The sequence below is a fragment of the Sciurus vulgaris genome (assembly GCF_902686455.1).
Source record: "Sciurus vulgaris genome assembly, chromosome: 14".
NCBI classification, from domain to species: Eukaryota; Metazoa; Chordata; class Mammalia; order Rodentia; family Sciuridae; genus Sciurus; species Sciurus vulgaris.
In genome coordinates, this window is record NC_136475.1 from 60,401,849 (window position 1) to 60,428,471 (window position 26,623).

The following is a 26,623-nucleotide window of genomic DNA, read 5'->3' on the forward strand; positions in this document are numbered from 1 at the left end:
AGTCTCAAGACAAGGGAGACAAAATATATTACTGATGCTTCTAAAGGTGTTACAACAAACAGGACATAAATGTTCTGGGCATCAGTCAGAACATGTTGAGCAGTTAGAGTTACACATTCTCAGTTGGATTTAAGTCATTCTGTGAATGATTCGTCTCCACACCTATAGGTGACCTTCTTGGCTGTGTAGAGGTAGCTACAGAAATCAAAATGTGTAATATTCTGCAGAGGCAGGCAGAGGCTACACAGACTACAGGGGTGGTTTTTCTTTAAGAAAATGTTTTTGTAGTTGTTTAATAAAATCCAACAGAGATGAGCACAGGGCAATGAATAGGCAAAGTCTCCAGGAAAAAAACAAGCTTGCCTTAGTGGGAGACTCCTCTGTCTTACTGCCAAGCTTCCCGTGAGCATCTTCCTGTTATTTTCTGGGTATTTCCTTATTGCAAACTAGGATAGCCTTCTCTCCTGCCTTGCAAGGACCATCAGAGAAGGGACAGAGTCCTCAGAAAGTAAGAGCATTCTAGAAACAGCCTGCACCTCCTGAGCTGTTGTTGCCAAGCACCCCAATGGTAATTCCTACACCAGGGTCGGTTACCAACCCTAGGTCTCCACTTTGGAGACATGGCCTAATCATCAAGGAAGGATTTCTGGAAACGCCCTTACTAAGGAAAAGAAATGTAATATATAACCCAACTTTAAAAACCCAGGAAGCGCTAATACTCTATCAAGTTCCTAAAACTTTTTCTTTCCTTCATAATCCTTGGCAGAGTTCAAAGGTGAGCACTTTCCCAGAGGCTTATTAACAATAATGTTTATTTCATACATTTGGAGGTTGCGAAGTTTGATCCTACTTTACTTACTAATAAACACTAAATAACTTTTTTTTTTTTTTTTTAATAAATGAAGAGGAGGAGGAAAAGGGAAATAAGACAAGGGTAAAAGTTGGCAGAGAAGGTGTTAGAAGCCCATCTGAATCTGAATATTTTCATCAGATTTTCTCCAAAGGATGGGAACAGCAAATCATAGTCCCTTCCACCTTCCTGACCCACTGTGACTCCATCTGTCCTCACTACTGCTATCAGGGCAGAGGAGTACTTTCAAGGCAATACAATACATACTTGTGCCTTCACAAGAGAGCGCTATATAAATAAGAAGTAGTGACATGTCTCGCCAGAATTTCTGGGTTCTGTATTAGGAAAGAGATTCAGCAGAAAGCTGTGTGACGTTTGTGGTCTGCAGGTCTGAAGCCAGGATGTCATGAACTGGCCTCTCAAACCAGGCCATTGCTGACTGCCTGGGTGATAGCTGGAATTCTCAGTGAACAGTTGAGACCTCATCTGTCATTTCCATCACACTCCTCCTGGAATAAAGCAGCAGATCTAAGTGGACCTTCCAGTGCCCACATTCAGCTGGTGAACAGTTTAGGGAAAATGGCAGGGTAGGGGAAGAGCTAGATGCCTCCACCCATCTATCTGCCAGAGTGACCACTCTTTAAGGCCCACTCAAACTCTTCACTCACTCCTGGCAATCCCTGGTCAGGGTGCCCTCACCTACTGTCTATGCCACTCTTTTGGTCCTTAGCAGACTCTGCCAAGTATGGAGTCTCTTGTCATCTGTGGAAACCAATCTGCGTATGGCTCCCAAGGAACTTAGGGGTAGTCAGACTGTAGGAGAAATTGGAGGCTGTTGCCAAGTTTCCTCAAAACCTAAAAGCAGACACTGCCTCAGGGAGCTGAAAAATTTATCTTGATAAAGAGAATTGGTTTAGGAGGTATGAGGCACAACAAACTGGCCAGAAGGCTCTACTGTGCCCCCTCTGTGTGCTGCCCTCTAGAGTTGGGGCTGAGAACAATAGCAGCTGTTACCTCAGGAGTGCATAGCATTGGATTTTTCCCCAGGCCACTCAACAGATATCTGCTCTGTGCCAGACACTAGGTTCTACTGGAATTGTCATTCAAGAATATATGGGAAACCAGTTTGGGCCTCTTTTTCAGCCTGTAGTATTGTTTTGGGTAAGGAGTTTTATAAACTTTGTACCACCAAAATCTCAAATCTCGAAAACAAATTTTTTTCCTACAGTTCAACTTTAACTTAAATAGCAGTGTCAACATTTCATGCTTCAGAGTTCTGGGATTTGACAAATAAGTCTTTAAGCTCCTACCTAAAGTCTTGGTTCTAAATGTTGGACAGTTGTTATCAAATTTCCTGACTACTATAAACGCTCTATTCCTATTTTCTTAGGATCCACATCACTAATATTCTTTTAATTCTGTTTTTAATCTCTAATATTCTTTTAATTCTCTAATACTCTCTTGTATATTAATTAATGTCATCTCCTTACTTAGATTATAGCTCCTTGAGGGCAGAGATCTCATGTTCTACTTTTTTTTTTTTTTTAACTTTTCCATCATGCCCAGCACAGTACTGGGGCGGAGGGCCGGCAAGTAATGTTTACTCGACCATGGAGTTATAGCATCTCAAATAAACAAAAGGTTAGCATTTATCTGGTCTAGTCCCTTTATTGTGCAGATGAGGGTACAAATCTGGAGATCTGGAGGTGCTAAGTCACACTAAAGACCAGTATAGCACTTTTTTCTGGTCTTGGAGCTAAGACCAAACTTTAGGAGGATTAAGCTATTATCCTCTGACATACATACTACAGGGACCTCCATTTTACAGTTGAGGAAACAGGTACAGTGTATTTTTGTAACTTATCAAAGACACCACAGCTAAGAGGTAGATCTAGGATTTGAGCCCAAGTAATGTGGCTTGATGCTTACCACCACTTTCTTTCTTTCCAGAATCCTTAGAGCCATTTCCCCCATTTCCACACCATGGTCTAGTCTATCCTTCCCTTTTTCTTGTGATCACCTGTATGCTTGTCTTCTCCCTACCTGGCCCCCACTCGACTAGCTCTATGGGCAGGCGCTCCTTTTGTTCTCTAGAGTCTTCAGCACGGTGCCCTCCATACAGTGCTAGGCTAGTAAGACAATCAATTTCCTCCTCCTCAGATACTGTGCAGATCTTTTAATACTTGTTTTTCCCCACTGAAGAGATAGAGATCTATCAGAAGTGCAAACACCTATGCCAAGGCCTCCCCACCCTGGCCAAATGTTGCCCAATTCTTGCACAACCACAAAGTCACATGGGCGGCTCATCCCCCAGGCAAGTGATCCTGCCACTCCTTTCTGCACCCATCATGGTTTCTCCCCCATGGTCTTTCACTCTATGCAGAAGACTCAACCTGGCTCTTCTATTTAAGTAAAAGCTCTCAAGGGAAGTCTGGGTTCCTTAGATATTTGGCAATGGGGACTGGAAGATTAAAGGAAAAAGCAGATTCCCCACTGCCCAGCTTCTTCCAGGAGTACAAGTCGCTCCTGTGCTGGTGGGAGAGTCAGCAACCACAAGAGTCAGCATTTCCCAAATCCACAGGGAAGGAAACTGGGTTATCCCGAGGGGCAACTGATGCCTGGAGGGAAGGTCCCAGTGTTAGCCGCAGAATCATTTCCATTTCACATTGACTGTCATTATCTTATCAAATATTCAAAATGGCACCCACACCACTCCAGTTGCCCTTAGTGAAGAATAGCTGGGGCCCCTAATTATGGTTTTCTTGACAGGTAATGATTGCTACAGCTTGGCTATTTTCTCTTTTGAGGATTTAAATGGGGTCTAGGGGAGGGGTTTTCACTAACCTTGTGAAAACTAGTGGTTTTCTGCTGCTTCTATGTTTTGCGTCCTAATTTGGAAAAAAAAAAAAAAAAACTAACAAATTCTGAAATCATCATGGTAACAGAATTTCAAGTCTTTCACTAAAATTCTTATCCACGCATCAGCTGTACATGGGTGTAAAGCATACTGGAAGTGAGGTGCATACCCCAATGGAGTTAAGCAGCAACAAAGAAAATAGTTATGGGACTCATCCTTTTGCACCTCTGGACACCACCAGTGCCCAGGTCAGAGTTTTGCTGAGCAATGGAAAGACTGCCTAGTACCATGTAACCACCTTCTACTGATCTGATTTGCCTGGATTCTCAGTTGAACCATAGCAGGCCATCACCAGTGAGTCATGTCATCCTTCACCTGGCTACAGGACATTATTACAGTGAGGCTATTAGGGCTTTTACCACACATGAAGCACACCCTTGGTGACTCTCCCAGTCCCTCAGCCCCAAGCAAATACCCACATCAGCAGAATTTTGCTTTATAGTCCTCCTCTCATCTCCAATGGACCAGGCAAAACAGGTTACCCCCCAAAAGTAACCAAAAATCCCAAAGGACATTAAATATTCTAATGTAATATAAGAATGTTTTTCACAACACTTATTATTTAAAAGACTCTGACCTAAGCATCCCCTTCTAGAAAGCACTGGGTTCAAAGGGTCAGAAGGAGCCTTCCTCTCTCCTCGCAGGCAGGAAAGGGGCTCATCCAGGGGCCTGTCCTTAGGGAATCTCCCTGCTCCATTTGAAAAGGTCCGGGCACCCTAAAGATACACTGTAGCTTTTTTCTTTTTTCTTTCAATGTTAAAAGAGCTCCAGAACATACCTAAATATCAGCCTCTCTGTCCATAGGGAATTGCCCAATCAGTAATGTGGCAAGCGCTTTAGACCCAAGCCACATGGAACAGAGGTAAGACACAGGCAGGCTATGAGCCTGGCCCCAACCCAATCCATTTTTCAATTCAGAGCAGAAGTATTAGCCAGTTTGGGATTCTCTACCCTTGGCATTTAAGAAAACAGCTCCAAATGGAGGACTCTCCTCTCCTGTTGAGCTTTTGATAAAGTACAGTTAATTTCCTGCTTACATAACTGCTTTTAATACATGGCTTTAAAAGTTATTGCTGGGTAAAATTATAATTCAGTGATGGAGCACTTGCCTAGCATGTGTGAGGCCCTGGGTTCAATTGCCAGTGCCTAAATAAATAAATAAATAAATAAATAAATAAATAAATAAATACCTTACTGTGGAAAAACCTTGGCACCTGGCAGCTACCTCAGAATGACCATTTTTCATTCTCACCAGTCTGCATGAGTCTTGTCCACCATGGGGCATATCACAGCCAAAGTGGGTTCCCTCTAAATATGTTCTGGTTTGTCGGGAGTCAGCTCTGGACCAGTCTGGTCTCAAGGTTACCTTTCCTTATTTCCAATGTATACCTGAACTTTGTATTTTTATAAATAAGATCTGCATTTTCAGATAATGAATATTTATTGAGCATCTACTATATAATAGGCCTTGCTAAGTGCTGGGGAGAGCTCTAGACACATGGAAACACAGTTTATCCTGCCCTTGTGTGTAAGCTGCTTACAAACAGCTAATGAGATAAGAGATTGCCATCGACTAAATATTTGTTGTTGGTGGTGATGAGGGCCAGACGTTGTGTGGGCTGGTAGAGACTTGCGAAAGGTAGTGCTAGGTTATTTCAGAAGACAGAAGAATCGCAAAGAATACAGTCACTTTACTTTGATCACCCATGTGCCATTGGGAGACTTCTGATCTGCCTGATACTCTGCTTTGGCTTCCATTAGCTGCCTTTGGAAAACATATAAGCAAGTGTCCTAGGGACACAATAGCATCAATACCTGATGCAATTCACAACTTTCAGAGGAAAGAAAATTTTTTTTGATGAGTTTGGTCCGTTTTCTATCAATCTTTCATTTCCTAAGAACATAGAAAAGACACAAATCTGTGGATGACTTTGGGAATCAAAGGTGCTATGTAAATTCAAGGTATTATCCTCTTGTTCAATCTTGTTTATGCCTACTATCCACTGGTTCAAAGATTTCATCATGTGTGGACACAGTCGCCTCTGGCACCTACTGTGTTTACCTTTCTTAACAAGTATTCATTGAGCACTACTGTATATCCATCACCAAGCTTAGTGCCAAATAATGGACATTTTGGAACAATGTACCAATCCACCAACCATTTCCCTTCCAAGTAGACTGGACTTGAGCTTGGGGGAGGTCTCTTTCTATCTGTCAACAGACTGACTTCTTAGTGAAGTCTCCATTATAGAGAGGCTGTACAGGTGAGTGTAGGGATAATAAATTTCAACTCCCACGATGGGTAGGTATGGCTGAGGGCAGCCATGTGCACAGTATTCCCAGGCCACCTCTAGGCTCAGAGGTGTGTAATGGCTTCATATTGTCTGTCCTGGATGTGAATTAGAGGAGGGAAGCTCAAGGGTTTTTCATTTGGTATTCCTGATGTAAGGAAATAGCAGAAACTTTGGTGCACTCCTCTCCCAATCCCTAACCCACCAGCTTCGAGTCCACGCTCTGGATTTTAAAAACCTGAGGCAAGTTATCTGACCTCTATATAGCTCAGATATTCATCTACAAGTGAAAAAAATGTATATATCTCAGGAGATGTGAAATAGGATATCAAGCAATTGTTCTCAAACAACGGTCCAGGGACCAGTAACATCAATATCATCTGGGAACTCGTTAGAAATACAAGTTCTCAAGTCCGACCCCAGACCTCCTGAGTAAGAAACTCTGGGGTTGAGACCCAACACTCTGAGTTTTAATAAGCCCCCAGGTGTTTCTGATGCATGCTCAAGTTTGGTGCATATTAAATTACAAGTTCTGTTGCACTTGTATGGATGGATGGAAGCCATGTTTTTATCCAGTGCACCTGACTGACAAAATGCTAGGCTTACAGTAAGTACTCAGTAAAGTCTAACTTCTTTTCCTTTCTTGTCAAAATTTAAGCTGCCAATTTAAGATCCTAGGGAGTGGAGGAGAAGAGAAGCTTGTATGTTATTTCAGGTGGAGAAAGTATACGGTGGGGTTATTCAAAGACCTAAGCAAATGCTTGGCAAGCCATCTAGTTGTTCTCTTCCCCAGGAAGAGGAAAGAAAATGGGTTCAGTCTTCTGTAGCAGATGATGACAAAGAAACTTCTTCAAGAAGAGGAAACTTATGCCTACACATCACCTGAAATGAGGAAGGATCACACAGGGTAGACCCAGCCCACAGCAGGCTTGCCTTAGTTAAATTTCATTCACAGAGTTTCAGTTACTTAAGTCCCAAAGGCCTCTATTTAAAATAGTTTCAGCTGCTCTACAGTACAAACATTGAAAACAGGTCCACTGAGGTGCCTACACTGGATATACTAATCATACGGTGCCTCCCTGACACCTTTCACTCCCAATAAATATCATTACTTGATATTCTCACTTGCCTTACAGGCATAAACAATGGGGCAGTGGTTTTCATTCCCACACGGGCCATGTGTGTAGGGGTGGGAGGGAAATATGTTTTTATAAAGACAAAGCACTAGTCTTTAGGGAAATGCAGATCAGAACTCCAATGAGATACTACCTCCCACCCACTAGGATGGCTACTATCTAAAACATGGAACATGATAAATGTTGACGAGGATGTGGGGAAACTCACACCTTGCTGTTGGGAGTGTAAAACAGCTGCTGTGGAAGACAGTATGGTAGTTTCTCAAAAAAAAAAAAAAAATTAAATATAGAGTAACCATCTATTTGGCAATATCACTTCTAGCTAGAAAACCAAAAAAAAACTGAAAGCAGGATCTCAATCATACTTGTATACCCATGTGCGTAGCAGCACTGTTCACAACAGCCAAAGATGGAAATAACCCACATGCCCATTGTTGGGTGAGTAAACACAATGTAGAATATAATAAAATATTATCCAACCTTCAAAAGGAATAAAAACTTTGATACATACTATAACGTGGATGAGTCATAAACATTATGCCAAGGGAAATAAATCATACAAAAGGACAAATATTTTGTTTCTACTCATATGACATATTTAGAATTGTCAAATTCATAAAGAAATCAAGATACAAGAAGAAAAAGAATAAAGAAAATAAAGTAGAACAGTGGTGACCAGGGACTTGTGGGACTTACTAGTATAGGATTTCAACTGGGAAAGATACAAGAGATCTTGAGACAGTAGTGGTAATGGCAGCACAACATTGTGAAGGTGCTTCTCGCCATTGAATTGTACACTTAAAAATAGCTAAAATGGAAAGTTTTATATTATGTATATCTTACCACAATAAAATAGTTAATCACCTTATCCTCGCCAGATAAGGTGACAGTACAATGCAAACCTTCCACAGCACTGTTCCATTAAACCCCCAAAGTAAAAGTCTTGAATAAAAAGGACCCAAAAGCTTCTCCATGCTTGAAATCTAAGATAAAGGCAGATGCATATTTTGAAGACAAGCTTCCTAACGTACTTTCATCTGCCACACTTCAGGTCTGTCTGCCCTGAAAAGAGACACTCAGCTGGAAAAGGAGATCAGCTGTAGCTCTCCAGTGTGTTCACCCTGTGGCTTCGAAATCCCCCTCCTCCTTTCTGCTAATGAAGGTTTGCTTTGACCTTTCCATTAGTCCACAAACTACTATTAAAAAAGCCATTTATCAAATTAACACTGAGCACTGCAAAAGTCATCTGCAAGCAGTGTGCACTTTTCCACGTAGGAGTTGCCATGCTAACAGCTGCTGCGTGTTCACTGTAGAGATGTATCAATTTTAACAAAGTCCTGTTTCATAATTCTGAGGACCCATTTAGTCCTGTTGTCCATCCCCACTTCCCAAATATGCACATACAGCCAGGACCCCCACCAAAATCAGGTAATGGCCTAAGAAGAAGAGCAATTATAAAATCAACTGAATTTCTACACCAAAAACTTTGAAAAGAAGGCAAAAATTTATTATTTCCTCTCTCTAACCCTTATTCCCATCCTCATCTCTCAGGACAAAGTCAAGGAATTTGATGTAATAACAGTCCAGCCAGTAATTCTAGAAAAAGGAGTCCAGGGTGAATAAATTTAAGGAGAGACTATAATTATGCAAATTGTTGTAATAGATCATTTGCCTGGACAGCAGACAACCATAAACAAAATGAGGTAAAACCCTTGCTGTCTGCTGGTGCCAACTTTTGTTGCAAATTTTTATTTTAAAAGTTTAGGAACTGACTGGCATTATCATGCTTTTTGATGTAGACAAAATGTCTGAAACAAAGAGCTTTAGGAAAAAATTTGTCTTGATTCGAAAGTAAACCTAAGAAGCAATTCCCAACTGCAAGTAATTATGACCAGCCTCATACAAAACTTCTGATTGAATTTAAAAAAAATTCAATCCAGGAAAGGCAAATCAAAGACAACAGGCAGAACTGTAGACACTTCAATCCAAAGTGAACGGGACTCATCATACATTGAAGTTCACTGTAAATTTATACCATACATTTCAGCAATGGAAGAGAAAGAGCTGGTCACAACCCTTAAAAACATTCAACTCTTAGGAGGGAATCAGAAACATTGTACTGATAACAACTTTCCCTGCTAAGTTGTTGATCTTAATAATTGAACCGTAAGCAAATCTGAATACTTTCATGTTTTTTCAATATCATGAAATCACTACTATCTAAAGGGTGCCTTCTGAAAGATATGGATTGTGTCACAGAATTCAAGGAGGGCAATAACCAGCTAAAAATAAAATGCAGCGTCTTTGAAATCTTGGGCACAGGAAAGCCACCAAAGAAAAACTTGTTCTACCAGCTCGAGGCTCCTTGCTTAAAGCACACACATGGGCCACACTGGGAGATAGTTTTATCCAAAGTGAGACCTGGCCCAGCCCTCAGAGCTGTCATCCTTGCCGTCTCCTCCTATGTAATCATGTGAATTATTCTAAGCCTAGAGAAAGGCCTCCACGGACACACAACCTTTTATTTTGTAGTTATTTCTGGGACACCAGAGCTAACACATTGGTCATAAATGCGGGAGAGATGCTGCTTTTCAAGTTTGAAAATGATCTTTGGGCTGGTTATCACTTGTTTTCTGAGCCTCAACACGTCGGTGAATAGGAGTTTCACTATGTTATGTCTATAATGGAACTTAATACAGCTATGTATCAAATCCATGTATGTTTTAGGAAGAGAGAGTTCTTACAGACTGCTGTCTAGAAAATGCACATACATTTTCAATGCATGTACAGCATGGGAAGGTTCTGTATCTGTGTATCAACATGAATTATACAGAAGAAGGTCTATTCACCAATGTGTTAACAGTGGTTATCTTAGGGAGGTAAAATTGTGTTTAAAAAAAAAAATCTTAATGCCTTCTTGTTCTATGACTTTTTATGGGTAACATATACAGTTTTTATAATCAGAAGAAAACAACTTAGCTACTTTAAAAATAATTTTACAAGGAGAGATGATTCATGGAGACAAATGTATATGTACATATGCCCCCAGGGTCTAACTCCATCCTTGCTAGAATTTTCCACCAAACAACTTGAGGGGCTGCTTCCCTTGAGCCCCCAGAGCCCAGAGCACCAGTGGGTGATGTTTGAATGTCCCCATCCTCCCTCCACATCCTGCTCTCCATCTAGCAGCGTCAGTGAGCTGCCCCTGTGCTGGGGCCAGCCATTCAAGAGGCAAGGAAATATTATGCAAGAGCACAGGAAGTCAGAGGAGACAGGATTCTGGGCAGGCCTGGCAAGGAGTCTGTGTGAACTCCTGCGAACAAGCGGACTTTGCTCAGCAGGGCCAAAGCCAGCAGAAAGCCTTCCCAGGGCAGCAAAGGAGAGCCGGCTACCTCATGTCTCTGGCCAGTGGGTGGCCATCCAGAACTTGATGTACCTGATATAAGGCAGATAAACCCAAGTCCCAATATTTCTATTTTTTTGGCCCAACTTCAAGGTGACTCCCCAACACTTTTGCGCTGTGACTCACAGCACGCCACCACCCCCAGCACAACATGACTTCATTCAGTAATTTCAAATCTGCTTCTCTCCAGGTTACTGGCTTTCTAACTTAGTTCTCTCTCTCTCTCTCTCTCACTACCTCAAGTTGAAGGACACAGGACTTTTAGGTTGCTTATGTCAATCATCTCACATCACTACCAGCCCTGAGCAGCCCAGAGATGTTTGTGTGTATCATAGTAGTAATAACCCCTTCTTTTGCAATTTATATTTTTGAAGCCCCAATACAGTTGGCAAAGCAGAGTTTATAGGAGCCATATGACAGATGTGGAAACTGAGGCTCAGAGGGAGTCCGTGGTGACCGCAGCATGATGGTGTCAGAGTCAGAGCCAAGTCTCCGGGTGTAGTTGTCCTCCCTCACCCCATCAGCCGGGCATAAACAGATGGAGACGTGGCCCCTTTTGCTAAGACAGCTGTCCCTTTTGGAGGCAGCTGGCCCTCTATCACACCTCAGCCCATTCCTTTTGGAGGGCGGTGGGCCTGCAGCTCTCAAGGAAATGCAACGAAACCTCCATTTGGTGAGGGGAGTTACAGGGGATCGGAGGCAGTTCTTCCAAACCTCATGAATCCCCTTGAACTTCCCAGCTTCCTTCCCTAGGAGAACACCTGGAAACAGGAGGCAGGACCAGAACCCACTGGAACTCCATTTCGCAGTGGAGCCGGAACCCTAGAAGGCATCTTTGAGCCTTTCTGGTCTGGCTCTGCACTACGAGTCTACTTTGAAGGTGGATAATCTGAGGGTCAGAGTGGTCATCTGGCTGGTTAGCCTTTGGTTTTCCTTTCCTCCAGTCCACAGGAATCCACTAGACACAGTATATTTTCCCAAGAAGAAAGGACCTGGATGTGAAGGGAGTGTCAGTCGGGGACAGGCAGGAATAGGGCTATGATCCTAGGACCCCACCTGCTCTGCCAGCACAGAGGGGCAGGCAAAGGTATCTGAACGTGCAGAACCTGCTGCACAAGGGTGGCACCTACCCTATCACTGCCCAGCCAGCAATTGCTAATCGTGGTAAGAACACACAGCGGCATTTCCCTGGGACTCCGTTGTATATTCCCAGATGCCACCTACACACGATGGCCCCTGTTCCTCTGGTGTAAACTTTGCCAAGCAAGACAAACAATAACATCACCTAGACAGAAAAATAAGGTGTCATGGGTCCTGCAGAGTCTGGGGCTGAGCATCTGTCCACATAGGCACTGCTCACCTCTGGCCTGGTGATCACATTTTTGTGCCTCAGTGGTTTCATCTGTATGACAAAAATGACAACTGTTTTGGTCTATATTGAGAACTTTGGAAGAAGTTAAGCCCTGAACAATATAAGAAATGATGATGTTGAGACAGAGATTCAGCAGCCCTAGATCCACTACCTTCACGCTGAGGGTGGTAGGCGAGAAGGCCCACAGGTCCCGCCTTCACGGAGCTCACGAAAGGGGTGGGAAGGAAGATTATGAACACACAAATAAATCCCAACACAGGAGAAGTGTTGTTTAAAAAGAAAAAGAACAGGGATGGAGATTAACTGAGAGGTCAGGAAAGACTTCCCTCAGGAGGTGATATTTAAGCTGAGACAAGTCAGCTGGCCTGTCTCAGGGGTGGGGCTGAAGAAGAGCAAGCTCAGACGTGTGGGCATGGGACGTCTTACAGATGGTGGGTCTAACGCCAGAGCTGAGTGACCTGCCAAGTCTCACGATCAGTGTGCAGCAGAGCCAGAAGCTTCTGTTCCCAAAGTCTCGTTCCCACTTCTAGTAACTCCAGGAGGCCAAGGTATCTTCCAGGTGTCCATATTCACCTCTGTTCCTAGGTCTTCAATGGGTTGTCTGAGCTTTTAAAGACCTTGGGCAAGTAAGTCATTTTCTCTCTGTTAGCCCTCAATTTGGTCTTGCTCATAAGATGCAAAGCCACCAGTAGGACCCTGACATTTATAGCACTGAGGTAGCCCTAGAGGTTTAGAGATCTGGTGAGTTACATTGAAGGACTCATTCTTGACAGGATCACAGCTGGACTGCACCCTCTCCCTCTCCACAAGGGGCGGGGTGGGGAACAGGCCAGACAGGGAATGTGGTATATCTGAAGTTGGACCATTTTTCAGTAGTCTAGGAAGTTGCTTGGTTCCTTAGTATTATCAGATTTCATCATTCTCAGGGTATGGGCAAAGATATCACTCAAACCTAAAATCATGATTGGCAGGAGCCCAAGGCCCTGAAAAGCCCTGACAGAGGGACATTTGGATGCTTGAGAATCAGAGTCTTCTTTTAGATTCTCCCAGGACAGAATCTCCCTTCCAAATGCAACTAAATCACTTCCAGAGGTAATAATGTGCCTAATGATTATATTGCTCTGCTGTTAATAAGGACGCCTTGAAGGTTTGCACTTTATACTTTTCAAAGGTCTTTCCATTTAGATAATGGTTGCAGAAGTGAGGTTTTTAAATATGCTTTTTAAGTGCATGGTTTCATTGAAACTCTAACTGATTTCAATCTTATGATAGGAATTTGAAGAAGCAACAAGTCTGTGTGACCAACCCCTGCCCCATTTAGGAATGGAAAACATGCAGAGAGGTTAAATCTCCCCTTCTAGGTTACACAAGTCAGAGAAATAGCTAGAACAGTCTTTCAAGTGCCTAGAGACTTTTGAGAGCTCCCTTGAGCCTCATGGGAAGGTGGGCTTTGCCAGTGACACAAAACAAGAGGTGACCCTAAAAGCATTTATAGCCTCTATGGCTAAGGAACACAGAACCCTTGTGGTCATCCTGACACCAATTTTGGAGGTGAAGGAAATCAGGTTTATTACTCCCTCAAATAAATATGGGCTCTGAAGATCTAACTCGAAGAACATTAAGATGCACAGGTGGTCCAGAATCACAAGATGTCTTTTGATCTGGAGATGGAAAATTGGTTTCAGCTGTGCTCAAGAGATGGCTCAGGACAGAAGGACCAATATTTCCAATCACTTGAACTCCTTTCCACCTGCGTTCTCTGGTCCTTGGGATCTCCCAATGCCTTGAGCTGGCTGGTGGACTTAGGGACACACCCACTTCAGATGTGCCCAGGTCCCAGCATCTCCCTGACCAAGGTGGGAAAGTTCAGCAGAAGCCAAATTAAAATGTTTCAAAAGAACTTTTTACTTTGGGAGAGAAAAGAAAATGAACACAAAGGAACAGACATGGAACTGTTCACAGGCTTCACTGATGCTTGATAAAGATCTTCCTTCTCTCTCCTGATGCCTAAGTGGAGCTGTGGGAAGGAAGATGCCAGGCTCACGTTTGTAGCCATAGCAAGATCTGAAAAAACACCACTCTCTGACCTGGGGGCTTCTGAAAAGCCTCCCAGAGGCAGCTTCCCACAGCATGCCTGAGGTCTTAAATGGCCCCTCTGTCTTGGCTGGGCTGCTGTGTGATCTGATGCTCTCAGAACCTACAATTCCTTTTTGGTTCTGAAGTCCTAGACGAGGACGTCTCCTTTCCACCTGGCTCCAGGGGGTCTTCTCTGGGCTCAGTTCTGATGCTCACAGAGTAGGCACTTAAATGACTGCTGAGTGAATCATGGACACAGCGCAACCTACCTGGGCTGGGCAGTAGTTTCCCTATTCGAAACCATTCACTGATCACCACGGGGTAGAAAAAGAACAAGAGGAATGGGAGGTGAGACATGCAGTTGTCATTGTGAAGTTAAATTTCAAGCCAAGAGCTTTTAGGAGTTATCGCCTCCCTTGAAGTACCATTGGACAGGGTAAGCTAACGTGACTTGGATGACACTCGCTGGCCTCTGCTGTCCCTGGAGTGGGATCCTGTCCAGTGATTTTGGATCTCTGGCCAAGGCCTGGCCCACAAGTGTTCAGCTATGACCTTAAGTGCTTCTAAATTCCTCCAGGCGAAAGGTTATACCTGCTGGGGGAACAGAAAAAGGCTCCAGCTGCCCCACCCAGGTGACTCCAGAAAGATGATTCCTTTTTAAAAAATTATTCTGGCAGCCTCTTCCCAAGAACATCAGAACTTGGGCTTAGGGAATGGCATGGCTGCATAACAGGAAAGGAGAAGGTCAAGGAACAGCTTTCCCATGGCCCTCTGTACTGGATGTGTGATAAACAGTTATTGGTAGAGATTGACAAAAGGGATTATCTGATTTTGATTTAACTGCCCAATTCCCTACGAATAGTGTGGGATTGAAGGGCTGTCCTAGTTTTCTTAATAATGAGAAAGGACAAGAAGGAAGAGAATGAAAGCCCTTATCAAAGCATCAAGGGGACAAAAGAGACATGAAGTTGAGGGTCATTTGGCATTTTAGGGTCCAGCAAGTTGTTTCTCCACAGCTCACTCTGCAACCTGGGAGGTGAAATATGGTGTTCATTACCCTCAGTGCTGGTATAGGCTAAATATATATTAGGTACTTTCACAGAAAACTGATTTCCTACAGGCTACAGGGGCCCTTTGAGGTCAATATTATGGAGGACGACCATGACCTCCTCCAACCACCCCTGGGTTCTCACACTAGTGCCAGGCTCATGGTTGGAGGGATACTGGAGGTGCCCTGAGCAGCTCCTCACATTCCAAAAGAGGCAGGCACCACTCGTGATATACCAAGGTGGCCCAAAGATTCTATCAAATATGAGTTGGGAGTCTTGCCCCTAAGCTTTCCAGCACCAGGCCAGGTCCTTACCATCTCTCATGTGGTAACAAATCTTCAGATTCAGCTCTGGAAGGAAGTGCTTACCAGCCCTGGCCTGTGTACTCTGCTTACTCCTGGCTCATTATTTTGATCATACTGTCCACCCACACTGAAATGCCCCACATCCATCTGCCTGTCCAAATTCGACCTAATCTTCAAGACCTAGATCTTAATGCTCCTCTGTTAAACCTCCCTCTAATCTATGCCAATCATTTTCTTTTCTAACTATTCACCGTACACAAGATCTATTTACCTTTATTCACCCTTAATTCCTATCAATCTTCTGCTATTGGTCAGTGCTTTATCTGAGTGAGTTTCGCCTCCTATCAAGATCGCAACATCCTAATGATGTGGTTAAGATGCTCATTAACGTAAAGCATCTTATTTTTTTTTTTTTTTAAGCAAATCATTTGAGGAGACTCAGAGTGCAGGACCCATTGGATGCCTCTTCGCAATTTCACAGTGCAGTGCAGTCCCTGAATGGGTAGGTAACCTAGAAACATTTACAGCCTTCAATGAGACCAGCATCCCACATACCCCACCGCCTGCATGAGGCTGTATTCTCAATGCGGATGGGCTAAGGTCTGCACCATGGCTTCTGCCTGTGTTCCTAGTCCTCCACACTAAGCTCCTCAAACCACCAATGTAGAATTACTCAGTCTACAAAAAACTACTGAACATCTCAAATGTGGACAGAACAGAGGTCTGTTCTAGGTACTATGGAAAGAAAGAACAGAAAAAGATGACTGGGTCCCAGGTGTAGAAGGACTTACCACCTCACTATTTATCAGAGACAGATACACACACTCAAAAGGGAGTTGTAAAGCATTGTACAAATAATAAAATACAGGCTGAATACCAACTAAACAAAAGGGTAACCAATGCATCTAATCAGAGAAGGCTTCCCAGGAAAGATGCTCTCTGAGACCTGGGGCCCCCTTGCATGACTTTCCCACCTAGAAATTGTTGGAGATTAAGTAGGAGTATATTGTTGTTTGGCTGGTACTTGCCTAGCTCATGGGGCATTCTCCCTCCACCCCGCACCAGCCATAGTACTAGAGATAAAACCCAGGGCTTCACACATGCCAGGCAAGTACTCTAACACTGAGCTACACCCAGGCCTGCAAGGTATTCTCCATGTGAAGCACTGATATAATACTAACCTGATGCCTGTCGAATTTGACATAATATCATGTTTTCCTGTGGTCCCCCCAATTTTTTCTTTTTCAATGAAGGGTTCATATCTACATGAATGGGCAAAGCAGAGCCCAAGAGAAAAGCTTTCCAAATAACTCAAGACCGTCCAAGGGACATCAACAAAGAAATTGCATAATTTTTTTCTAGGGCAAAAAAAAAAAAAACCCACCAAGGTATTCCAGGGCACATTAGAAAAGTTAGACATCCCTGCTCTTGAGCAAGCAACATGCAATCTTCTTGGAAAGGCAAGAACAAATAAAATGTCATTAGATAACAAGGAAATATAATCAGGTTCTTTGGCAAATATAACCAAGAGCTAGTAAGGAACGGAGGGGGAAGTGCCAGCGTGAGAATTACCACAGGATTGTGCGTAAATTGGGGAGCGTGGCCTTACAGTGGGAAAGCCAGAGCTGTTTGAGTAGGAAGAGAAGAAAAGCATCCAGGTGTGGGCCAGTGTGAGGGAGCAGGCAGGAATGAGTGCTGTGGCACTTCTTGCGGGCAGAGGGAGGAGGCCTGTGTCTCTGAACTCAGGAGGAACACCAGAGGACAGTGAGGGGAGTGAAGGAGCTGGGGTAGGCTACTTGTTGCCAATGAAGTTAACTCCCACTGCCATGCAGGCTACCCTTGGGAAGAAAATTGGGCCACCATCCCTCCATTCAGGCCCCAAGTATGTAGCTAATCTTAGAAATCATTCAGAGAAATGTCCAAGTCCACAAAAGAAACCCCCTTCCCACACAGAAGATTCTCTATGCTTCCAGGACAGAGCAACCCTGCAGAGGTGGCCTAAAATAGGGCAGTACTGGCACTATGCAAGCTTCTTCTGAGAGGCTAGGAAAGCTATGTTGGCAGTCGGGGTGCTTCCCAGTCTGTCACATGGCAGGCGAGTGCATGGGGCACCCGTTTCCATGGAACACAGTTAGACTTCTGAGTGGGGGACCACCCGGTTGACCAGAAGGATTTCCCTGACTTTTTGACCACAACAAAGGGCCTCATCAAATGGGAGCGGCATGTCAGCTGAGCCAAGGCAAGCAGAGAGACGACAAGAAAGTCAAAAAGAGAAGCCAAGAAGGCCTTGCTCCCAGGCCTCAGCCACCCCTAAGTCCCCCGAATAGAATCAAGGACCAACTCCTGCTGCAGGGTGATACGGTTACATTTATAGAAGCTCCCCTGTCACCAGTGAAATGTGACCTTCATACTTTCCTTATCTGAATATCTGGGTAAACATCTGTTGTGCAAGCACACAAATAAAGGTTCTAAAGGTGAAATGTGGTGTGTCTGGTAACACACTGCTCCAAACCCAGGACCAGAAAGCCCTTTTGGCTCTGTCTGCGCCTTTTCTCTCCCTTCACCCTGGGCACCAAAATTAGCTCCATCGACCTTAGCCAGTGCTGGAGTGAATGCTGCCATTCTAAAATAGTATCTGGGGACACTTGGACACATAGAAGAGAAATAAAAGGGTACAGTGGTTTACAGAAACTTACTGAGAAAGCAATTCCACTGACTGCTTTTTAAACTCCATGTACAGGAAATGAGCATTATCAGGATTTATTCTGGAATCTTTATAAAGTAAATAATATCTTTCTAGGTCCCTGAATTCCCAAGGTGGCATATTTTATATGCCCTGATTTAATCTATTAAGCACAATTGTTTTCATCCAGCAACATACTGTAGAGGTCATATGCTCAAAAAATACTGTAGAGGTCATTTGTTCATAAAAAAAGTGTTTGTCCAATGGCCCAGTTCCAGCCCTAAATTTTACTTTGCTAACATGAACAGTCCTATTATTTCTGGAATACTCTTTTAAAGTACCATTTCCCCATATATTTGAGAGTTCAGAATTGAGTTTTTAAAAATTTGTCTTGAAATTCAGGAGTCTCAAAAATCTGCTTCACAGGCATAATTTTCTCTTGTTTCCACGTGGAATTCATAAACAAAGCCAAGTAACTGATTTTTTTTTTCTGTGTGCTTAAAGGCACTCTTTCCTGCAACTGTGTATGACGTATTTTTCCAGAACAATCTTTCTCAATACTCCAAAGTGCTTCAGCAACAGGAAGTCGTAAAGGTAGGAAGGAGGCCTGTAAATATTTGCTGTAATTACTCATTAGTAATGAGAAGAGTTAGCGTTGCAGTTTGAGTCACTCCTTTGTGCTTGTGGCTCATTACCCTGAAGCTGGAGCCTAAGGTGGTACATGGACTGAGATTCCCCAAGGACACCTGGATCCCCTTCTAGGTTATGCTTCAGAAGGTGTGTGGTTTGCTTTATTCTGCAACTCCAGCTTCCAAATGCAAGATGAGGATGATGTATTGCCTTTCTTTCTCTTTGTCCCCCTGTCCAGAGGGAATCAGGGCAAATCTTAAAAGTGGTGACAGTACGAAAAGTGTGTTTTATCAGGAGTAGAGTAATAGTCATACTACATCAAGAGACAACACCACACAGTGATTTAAATGATAACAACCAAAACTAAATCATACTAAAATTGATATATTTAAAGGATTTATAAAATGCTTCTGAATTTTTTCAGACTGAGCTCTTCCTTTTATTCATAGCAAACTACAAACTTCACATAGAAGCCATAACCAGGGCACCTCACACTAAAAATGAGACCAAAAGAGGCAATTAAACTGGTTTAGACATTGGCTCACTTCTAAGAATGCCTCTGGCTGTACCCCCAACTTTCAGGGGCAGCCAACCTGGCAGCGGGGGTTAACCTCCAACATCATAGCCATGAGTGTCACTCTGTGGATCCATTTTTGCACCCATGTGCTTGATTACAAAGTCTAACCAAGTAAAATCACTAATCTGCGATGATTCCTAGTACTCATCTCTTAGATTTGACCCTTTTTTAAATTAGAAGGTGCAATGCGAAGGGGAATTACAGGAAGTTAGTGGGGATTATATAAGAAGAGCTCTAACAATTCACTTTCATGGCTCTGTGGAATTAAGAAAATGCCAGATGAGTATATGGCAAATAAATGTAATTTTTAAATGTGATCACTTTCCTTATTGGCAAACCACCCTTTATGAAATATCTGCTTCCTACAGTCATCATCTGGCATAGAAATTATGCATAACTTTAAAACTGAAGACTCTTTCAAGTCAAGGTGGGAAACTGCCTCCTAGAAACATGTGAAGCTTCTGGTAGTAACAGGAGTTTTGCTGATGTACTAGTGACCTCTGGAAACAGCCTAAAGCAGTCAAAGCAAACCAGTATTTCTTGAGAGATTAGAGAAAAGGCCGCTAAAAAGCAGATAACATTCTGGTCCATTTTGTACCTGTCTCTTTGGCTCCAGGGATCTCAAAGGGACCCGACACTCTCCTAGACTTCATGCTTTCAAATCAATTCTATGTCTTCCAACAGCAGGACCAGACAACTGGCACCAACTCACACCCAACCTCTACTGGAATCTGCAGATGCCATTAATGGCACATACGCGCGGTTGGCCACCACATACTGCGACGCAGTTGCTGATATGGCTGGCTTCTCCCTGTTATGATATGCATTAACACAATTATGGTTTACAACACTGGGAAATCTCCAGAAGCTCTCTAGATCCACAGTGCAAAGACCAGTGGTGCAAGCTATAAAAGCTTGGGGCTTTCCAGCGAAAGGGCTCTGTAGAAATGCAACCTACGATTGCAATAATCATAGCTGTTCTTTATCCCCCATCCATTCTTTCCTTCCTGTGCTTGCAATTTCAAAAGATCAAAAGAACTAGAGGAAGTCCTGTGCATCTTGATTTGTAGATGATTCTTCAAAAGCCACAGAGGAAGAGCTTCTAACAGGTCCTCCTGCACAATGAAGTCTGAAGGCTGGGTAGTTATTGAAGTCTTGGCACCAGCCAAGGGTGGGAGGTGAAAAGCTTTGAACTTCCAGGGGCAGTGAAGAACCACCTCCTGTCAAAGTTGAGAAAAATCTATGAAAAATAAGAAATTCCAGGAGTTTCAAGTCTACCCTTCAGATCTTCAATCCCTGCCTATGTGTGAGATTTAATACAAGTGATGACTCACGAAAGAAGAAAGTCATTATAATAATTATGAACACAACAACAAAAGCAGTTATCATTTATAGAGTGCTTACCACACGCAGACATGGTATTAAATGCTTTATAGGTCTCAGGCAAGGTGAGGAGGCATGGAACAGTGGTGGGGAAGAGTATGTATTCCACACACTGCCCAGTATGGATCTCAGCTCTGCCCATGCTATCCATGACCTTGGGCAGTAACCTTGCCATACTTCTGCTTTCCCATCAGTGAAGTGGGAATAATAATAGGGCTTATCTCACAAGGTTGTTATGAGGATTAAAAGAGTTAATCCACACAGAGTTCTCAGGATAGCACTAGCAAAAATGACTACATGTTCACTTTTTGTTTCATCCCTCTGCATATATACTTCCAATTAAGGGCATCTACATTCTTAGTGCATAGAGGATCTCCAAATAACTGAGAATAATGTAAAATCTGAGGATAAATGATCTTCACAGACACTCTAAGAAGCATTAACAAAACGAATTACACCAGAATTAACCCCATGCAGGGCACTCATCTCCCTTCTTTCTGTTACTGAGGGTACATACACAGGTGCACAGGCAGAGCAGCCCCGTGCAGGTAAGGTTAAGCTGCACCACAAAATCTTCATTAGATGTGCACATCAGCTTCCTGCCCACCCTGCCCCCAAGACAGGAAGAGATACTGTCAGTGAAATGTAGGAGCCATCTGGGACCCAAACAGAAAGATCCTGAAACATTAAGACAGTCACCAAATTAGGCATCCAGGGGTAGGGGTTTGCCTTTTTCAAATCATGCAACTTTTGAAAGGCTATTAAGTGCTGAACAGACCTCCTTTAGGGAAAAATTTTTTTTAAAAACCCCTCATATACGTAACAACTTGCACACAATTTCAGAGATTCACAGACTACCCCCTAAAGTTCATTTACAAAGGATTTAAAAAAAAAAAAAAAAACCCTTTCCCTTTATGGCCTTTCTAGAATCATAGCCATCTTCACTGTTATCCTCAGTAGAATCAAAAATCCTCTGTCCCTATTACTCATGGAGCCCCCTACCAGATGCTTCCTTCCGAGTCCCTCCCCTAAAACAACTGTGTAAAGTACAGAAAACGGTCAATTTAGGGAGAATTTTAGTGTATGGTGTCAAGGTTCATGATAAAGGACACCCTCGACCCTCCATGCTTTCTTTATCCCATACCAATTGGGCCTTCCCTGATAGCAAGTCTTTATACTGGCCAGCACCTCTCTTGTGTGAGTCCAGGAACATTGAACCAACTTGCCCTCTCCAAACACACACAGTACTCTTAAATAATTGTGTGTGTGTGTGTGTGAGTATATGTGTGGTTATTATCTGAAATACTACTCGGAGCTTATTTTCAGCTTCAAAATGTTTGATCCCTATGAAAAGTTACATGTAAGCTACCAGTTACTTAAATCTTCAGGGAAGTTTTTTTTTTTTTTTTTTTTTCCATAGCTTTATTGAGGCAAAATTGAAGTACAATAAAATGCACATATTTGAAGTATGCAATTTGATCAGTTTTGACAGGTTTTGACATGTATGTAACCGATACAATCTATATAAATAGCATTTCCATTACTTTTTTAAAATTTGAAGTCATTCAGACTGTTTCCTGCATGATTTATTACATTAGGAATCAATCACCTTAAGATACACAGAACTCCACTCCCACATCTCAACTACTTCAAAATGGAAGTTTTCTTATGTGTTCCTCTTTTCCTCCAATCAGACTGAGCAACCTGATGGCAAGGACCAAATCTCATATTTCTTAGTCTTCTCTTCCGTATTCTATCCATATTAGAAATAGATGTTCAACACAGTTTGTTATCAATACTAATTTATAAATCTTGGTGTGCAAATCATGATGATAAGAGACACAAGGGGACTTCCTGTGAGGGTAGGGTTAACAGGTGCTGGGGTTCCAGGAGCAAGCATTCCTAACTGTATAACACCGATATGCTCCACCACTTCTGCTCTACCAGTGATGGCTGATACTGAAAGCAAACAAGATTTGTTAAGCTGAAATGAAAAGGGAAACCATTATGTTGGTATAGGACAAAACTGGGGAAAATACAGAAAAGCAAGTCATGGACAAAACAGATTTCCCGAAAAGAGGAAAAGCCTAAATTCTGAGATAATTAATGACTGCAAGTATTTTCAAATGCATGGGCTAAAGTTCTGGAGAACTAAGAATTATGTAACTGGTTCCTTCTATCTCTAAACACTTTACACAATAGGTTCCTAGAAAGTTGAAAATCACCCCCCCACACACACAGAGACAGTGAGATTGATTTAGATTTTAAGTAAAGTACATGTTTTAATTTCATGGTTTTCACTTCTAGTGAAAATTCCAACTCACCTCACGTAAGAAGCAGTCTAGTAGCTGTGGTAATGTTCTCTACTTCACAAAGCAGTCTGCTCCACTGGGAGCCATCTTTGCACTGGTTTTGTTCAGTAAGTTCTACCTATATAAGTAGATTTTTTTTTCATAACTGAAATATAGGGAGAACACTAAAATAATGAATTTATACTTTCCAAAGCTTACAGATATTGAGACTAGCACCAACTCTACTTCCTTATTCTTTTTCCAAACAAGAAAACAGAATTACTACTGCTACAGCAGCCTAAAGACTCTTAATGATCTAGAAAAGTGACTCTATGACTCTGAGTGGCTTGGGGAGTATGGTTTGGGGTGCACTAATCCTTCGGAAATCATCCTTACTGTAGAGGCACCACAAGGCTGGGGGTACTCTTGTGAATTAAGAAAAAAAAAACTAATTGAAAATAATGAATCAAAATTCTATTCTTATCAGCTAATTTGCTTTGTGACCAGAGAAGTCATTTTAGCCTTTCTGGGCCTTACCCAGAAAGAGAAATATTTGGTTAGCTTTTTTTCTTGATTCCTTATAAAATAATCCTAAGATTCCCCATCAGTAATACTGAAAAACACACTGGAACTACAGCATTCTACTGAACATTATGAAAGTTGTATGAATTAAAACTTAAATATCTGAACTGATAATGTGCTACATCAATTCTGCACCATCTCCTGCATTTCTGGTAATGCAATGAAAACTGATATCAAATGTTGAAAAAATATTTATTAAAATAGGCTTCAATTGAGAAAAAACTCTCCAGCAGTATTTTTCCTTCAAGGTTGGAAAAAAAGATGGACTTTGATTTTATTTTATCAAGGGAACAACTAAGTCCAGCTGGCATGGGAAAGGAGCACGTTTGGAAAGTTCTGGTCCGGGAGACTCCTATTCCTCTTCCATCGTTGCCCTCACACTAAATAGAAGCATTGCTGAAAGGTGCTCAAACTCCAGTTTGGCTTTGGGACTTTGATCCCTGATTATCCAAGGATCTCATTTACATTCACCAGAATCAGCCTTCAATCCCCAGCTGAAGAACTTCCACATTTAGCTAGTATCAGGAACCCTGCTAGTTAATGAGACCAACATCACCAAAAACCAAAAGAATTCACTTAGGACCTTCCTTCAAGGTCTGCCCTCCAACCAACAGTTAAAAGCAAATTCTATATTATTATGTATTAACATATTTATCCACACATGAACATCTCACCCACTTCTTGACAGGCTACTGTTAGAAAATACGTTGCAAAAGTACGGTGGACCTTATATTTTCAAGAAGAAATGGCTCTTGAACCAAAAGAAACAAATCTTTTTAACAATTGATGGGCAGAATTATCTGTGGGGCGCTCCCGGGTGTCATGCCACCTGTGTAAGGCACTCAGGAAAGCTTCCAATAGCTGTTTACATGACAACACCAACTTTCAACGTATTGGTTCACATCTTTTAATTACATCTTGGTTCCCCAAGAAACCTGCAGCCCGCAAACATAGTCCAACGGCCAGAAGTAAATCAGTTTCAAAATGATTAGATCAACAGGAACTGGACAGTAGCTCAGGATTCTCTGGATGGGGAGGAACACACTGTGTGTCCTGCCATTCTGCCGCACAAAAATCCAGGCAGGTCAGAGGGCAAGCACAGTGGCACTGCCACCCGGGTCCATTGCCACAACATACGCACGGGCCTTAGAGAGGTTTCGAAGGCAGTCCCCGCAGTAGTTCTTAAAGCTGCCGCTCTCACAGATAATTTGCAGTCTCAATAACACAACTTTCTGTCGGCTCCCACTCCGGCTCCTCCAACACTGCGCCAGCTCAAAACAAGGAGGTGCTGCAACCGGGCGTGTCGCAATTATCCCCCCCGCCCCCCCCCGCTCCCAAGTTTCTAGCGAAGATTGATATACATAATAACACAGAACCCGGCGCGCGCAAGAGAAGCTGACACTTCACACATTTGTCAAGATTACCATCAGGCCCCACCCCGTGATTGCGACATTCGCCGATAGGCATCATAGTAGTAAAATGTACTGTAAGTTCCCTCGCCGATTCCGGAGCCTGGAGTGCTTGCCGAGGGGCGGTTTAGAACTTCGTTGTTTGATCGTTCAGTCATTATTATTGGTCTTATGACTAACTTTACAAAATGCGTTGGAATTTTACGAGTCTCTTCCCTTGCTTAGCTGCCCTGATGATACAGGGACCTCAGAGCTGTTCTTAGGGCCCTGGGGACGCTAGGGTACCGTGTCTGGGATCCTTCACCTTCCTTGGGCCTGGGGGCGCGACATTTGAGGGACAGCGAGAGTTGGCCAGAGTTGCTTCTCACCCAGTGCTGAAAGGCTGGTGAGGTGACGCTGGAAGGGGGCTCGGTCGGAATGGGGAGCTGGGCTCAATCCCCTCCCCTAGAGATCCCGGAGTGAAGGACCCGGGCGCCGGGCCAGGACGGGTGCGATTCGCTCTAGTTTATCAAATCCTTATCGGTGCCCCGAGGTGGGAGCCGCCGCTTTCAACCGGAGGATACACTGTTTCTGGCTCGGGTCCCAAAGTGGCATCGGAAAAGAGCAAATCCGCTCCAGTACAGAGCCCTTCGGGCCAGTCAGGCTCTCCCCTTCACAGCTCGGTCCTCGGGGTCCCTCACCACCCCCCAGCCGCTGGTCTTCTGTGGCTTCACCCGCAGCCCAGCGCTGTCAAGCGCGGGGAAGGGAAGCTCCAGCCCACTGGGGCAGCGCGGGTGGAGACTGGAGTAAGGAGCCAGGCGGCAGCCACCTACATTTGCGGGAGGCAAGGCAGAACCCACATCTGAGGGCGAAGCAGTGCACTCCAACCCTCGCTCGGAGAAGCCCAGTCCCGCGGGACATAGAGCTGACCCGAGAAGGTAGGAGGGTAGCGAGAATTGGCCAGAGTTGCCTCTCACCCAGTGCCGAAAGGCTGGAGAGGGCCGTTGGTGGCTGCCCTTCTCTGTCCTCTTAGGAGCCAGACGCCCAGTGTCGCCATTCCCTCCCTGCACATTAAGACACCTGCCCCCGCAGGGCAATCCAGGTCACTACGCACTCTCCTGCGGAATCGAGATGCAGGGGCTTTACAAGTTTCAGTGGCTTCTAGAGCCTGGGAGCTTGGCCCTCTCTGCTGGGGCACGTCCCTCCGTCTCACTCTGCCTTCCACCTCCTTACCAGTTTGGGGCTCCGTGAAAGCATAGGAGAGCTTTTGGAAGGACCTGGGGTCTGGAGGTAAAGAGAGGAGGCGTGGCTGCTGCCCCCACATGTAAGACTGAAGAAAATCAAAGGCATCAACCCAGAAGCAGTTCAACCAGCTGGCCGCGGTAGTTTGGTGCCCAGGGACCTGAGATTTGGTAGGCGCCGCGGGAGCACCCTCGACCTCCAGGGTCATCTCCTTGGGTCTCTTGGTCTCAGGGTACGCACGGATTCACGATTCTTTCAGACCGCAAAACTTCGGTATGAAACCGAAGGTCCCCAAACCCGACACCTGCTCTCCAGCTCAAAACCCTCCAGGTCGATTGTCTGACCCAAAGACTTTCTGCACGCCTCTCCCAACCGCTCCCGGTAGCGCCAAACCCGCCGCAGTTCGGCCATTGCCTCTGCCCAGCTTCTACGCTGAATCTGACGCCCG

General features: G+C 43.7%; 1 protein-coding gene and 1 long non-coding RNA gene across 2 annotated transcripts in view; both read right to left on the reverse strand.

Moving 5' to 3' along the window:
- Window positions 1-26,623, reverse strand: part of EPAS1 (endothelial PAS domain protein 1) — an 83,300-nt gene that overhangs the window by 56,311 nt on the left and 366 nt on the right. The window lies entirely within an intron of this gene.
- LOC306644589 lies at window positions 3,749-26,622 on the reverse strand. Its single transcript, XR_013759414.1, has 2 exons — window positions 22,997-26,622; window positions 3,749-22,631 (listed from the first exon to the last, which is right to left on the reverse strand). It is a non-coding gene; the product is annotated as an uncharacterized lncRNA (long non-coding RNA).